Below are 3,668 nucleotides of genomic sequence, written 5' to 3'. Positions count from 1 at the left end.
TCTTGTGAATGGAGTAACCATAAGCACATATGTGCTTGTATCTCTGTGGGAGAACATAAAGCTAAGAGTTTTTCATGTGTCTGTAATTTTTGACCCTACAATCTAACTTCTAGAAATATGTGCCCTAGAAATACTCAGAGACACACCTTTGAGTTATAGTGAATACCTATGATCCATGAGTTAGTTATGATGAATATCTATAGTCCTTGTGTTACTGGTGACTGCCTACAATCCATGAGCTACAGTGACTGCCTATAGTCCATGAGTTATGGTAAATGCCTATAGCCCACAAGTTAGTTACAGTAGATGCCTATAGTCCATGAGTTATGGTGACTGCATATAGTCCATGAGTTAGTTGTGATGAAAGTCTATATAGCCCAGGTGCTCAGGAGGATGAGAAAGAAGACTGTGGCTTTGAGATCAGACTAAGCTACAGAGTAAGTTCCAGGCCAGACAGAGTAAGACTCAAAACAGACAAAAAGAAAACACAACATGCACAGCACATATCCTAAAATTGGAAGGAGACAGAAAAAGTTAGCCTGGCCTCTGTGCAAAGATGACATGCAAATTTGCAAAGTGGCCCATGGTTTTTGGAGAGACGTCTCCATGGTTAAGGATGGGTACTACTCTTTCAGAGGACTTGAGTATGCTTTCCAGCACTGGGTGACTTATACTACCTGCAACTCTTGCTCCAGGGAATCTGATACCTCTGGATTCTACACACATGTGCACAAGCCTGCACACAGATACATTTAAATTTTTAATTATGTATGTATTTCAAATTGTATGTGCATAATTTTAAAAAGAAAATAAATGTCTAAAACTTATTACATACGTTCAAAGATTCTGCAAAAGATATTTATATAAAAGCTATAGCTGGAGAGACAGATCAGCTGTCAAGAGTGATTTCTGCTCTTCTAGAGGGTAAGAATTTGGTTCTCAGAAGACTTGTCAGAAGGTTTACAAACACTGCAACTCCAGGTCTAGGGGACCCTCTGGCTTTGTCGGTGCCTGTACCCAAATACATATACCCATATACGCACACAGACACATAACTAAAAATAAAATAAACATTATTCTTAAAACACGATTTGCCTCTCATGATGTAGCAAATAACTAGAAGCAATTTGAGACAGGTATGATGGTACATGCCTTTAATTCCAGTACTTGGGAGGCAGAGAAAGGCAGATCTTTGTAAGTTTAAGGCCAATCTGGTCTGTATAGACAGTTCCAGGCTATCAGAGCTACATAGTGAGACCTAGTCTCAAAAAAGTAGCAAGTTTAGTATTCTATGATACAAATGTGTAGAAGAATTTTAATCTAGCAAAGTGGCTGCTCTAGCAAAGGATCACATCCAAAGACCTCCTAGGTCTATATTATCCAGCTGGAATGCAGACATGCCCTGGATTACTGTATGATCATGCTGAAATATACACATGCCCTTAGTATGTACCTTTAATCCGTAGCAGTGAGGGTAAGAAGCTAAGGTTAATTTGTGGAGGAAGCAGCCATATTTGAAAGTGATGTCTAATTGAGGAACAGACAAAGTGATGCGTCAGGAAGAGATTCGACAGAATGAGTCAGAGATAGGATACGCCCAACTCACATGTAAACACCACAGAAAAGAGAGGCTACTTAAGAGCAGCAGCAGAGGGGAGAGGAGGGGGGAGGGCATGGTGGTGGTATGAATAATTCAGTCAGAAGCTGAGAGACACTGAATTGAATCAGTCAGCTTGGAAGACTAGATTGTACAGTGGCTAGACGCTTCCAGGCCTAGACCTGGTGATAGTTAGAACACAGAAGGAAATGCTCTGGGCTCAGGCCAAGCTGTGTATTAACACAGCTTAGGTAGAGCAGCTCTCCTTTTATCTCATCATCTGAGGAAATTAAGCTACATTTGCACAGTTGTATCTAAAGTTATATTTCTGGTATGGACATATTGCTATTACCTCTATTACTAGATCCTTCTACATTATCAAATATTTCTAGTATAAAATTCTTTCTAAAAATCTAGTAATATATAATTGTTATTATATAATAATTATTGTTATTACATAATAAAACAGTGCATAATAAATTGTGCATGCAATGTGACCCCAACATTTTATTAAACGTATGCATGTAAAGCTGAAGCTAGTGGGCTAAAATTGATTAATGATTACTTGTTCTTACCATGAGTGATTTCTTGTTTTCTTTAAATAATTTATCAACTTTGTAAGTATTTACTTTAAAAAGTCTATTTTATATGTATTTGTGTTATGTAAGTCTTTGTACCACAAGCATCTCTGATGCCAACAGAAGCCAAAAGAGGGCTTTAAATCCCTGGAACTGGAATTTCAGATTGTTGTAAGTTGCCATGTGAGGAGTTGGGAACCAAACCTGGGTCCTCTGGAAGAGTAGCATTTAACTGCTGAGCCATTTCTCCAGACCCTGTCAATCCGTCTTGAATCATCGTGTCAGTCCCTCTGCTGCCCACCTCTACTGTCTGTGGGGACTTTGTCATAGCCCACCCCATACCCAGGATCCTGAAATCTGCGTATGCGTAGGTCTGTAAATAAAATGGAGCATTGCTTGCATAGAATTCACACTTATTCTCTGCTTTAGGTCATCTCTAGATTACTCAGAATACCTCACACCAGTGGTTCTCAACCTGTGGGTCACAATCCTTCTGGGGTCACACATCAGATAGCCTGCATATCAGACAATTACATTACAATTCATAATAGTGACAACATTACAGTTATAAAGTAGCAATGAAAATGATTTTACGGTTGAGGGTCACCACAACATGAGTGTTAAAGGGTCACAGCATTAGGAAGGTTAAGAACCACTGCCTTATACAGCACAAATTCCATGTCAACAACAGTGTCAGAAATTAAGCCAGTTAAAAAAAATATTCATAGGGTCAATAAAGATGTACTGTTTTTAAATGTTTCCTTTCCTTCTTCTTGCTTGCTTGTTTGTTTTGAGTCAGGGTCTCACGCAGTCCAGTCTGGCATTGACTCCACTTTGTGGCTGAGAGTGAACTTGAACTCCTGATCTTCCTGACTCTAGTTTCCAAGAGCTGGGCTTACAGGAGTGCTCACCATGCTTGGCTCAAATATTTCCAGCCTGTAGTCCACTGAACCTGCAGCAGTTAAGCACATAGGAACACAGGGCAGACTACATAACTTAAATATATGTATTATTACATATGTGCATGTCCACAGGAGGGCACATGTGAGTGTGTGGAGGTCAGAGGACAACTTTATGGACCCTGTTTTTACTTCTTATCTTTATGTGGGTGCTGGAGATTATCAGGATTGTGTAGCCAATGCCCTTACCCCTGAACCATCTCACCAGTCCTGACTACAACATTTTTAACATTAGATACATTTAATATCAGACACATTAGATGCTGACTTTAAAGAGGTTGACCTGTGAGTCTGTAGCTAGCTAGCTTATCATGGATCACAGAGTCTACGAATATATAATGAAAACTTTTTTTTTACAAAATAAATAATACATAAAATTGAGTTACTGGAATTTCTTTTGTAGCCATCTGCAAATGTAAACAAACAAAAATAGCTACACATGAATTAGTCACAGCCAAAGAAGCTGCTGTTAATGGGAAATGGTTAAAAGAAATGAGGGAGAGGGAGAGAGGGAGAGGGAGAGGGAGAGGGAGA

At 39.3% G+C, this 3,668-nt stretch overlaps 1 pseudogene; it reads left to right on the top strand.

Moving 5' to 3' along the window:
* The first annotated feature begins 492 nt into the window (after window positions 1-492).
* Window positions 493-591, top strand: LOC115065572 (annotated as a pseudogene).
* Window positions 592-3,668: the final 3,077 nt, after the last annotated feature.

Source organism: Mus pahari, chromosome 15, assembly GCF_900095145.1.
Source record: "Mus pahari chromosome 15, PAHARI_EIJ_v1.1, whole genome shotgun sequence".
Classification (NCBI taxonomy): domain Eukaryota; kingdom Metazoa; phylum Chordata; class Mammalia; order Rodentia; family Muridae; genus Mus; species Mus pahari.
Note: the sequence above shows the minus strand (reverse complement) of the source record. Positions and strands in the feature narration are given on the sequence as shown.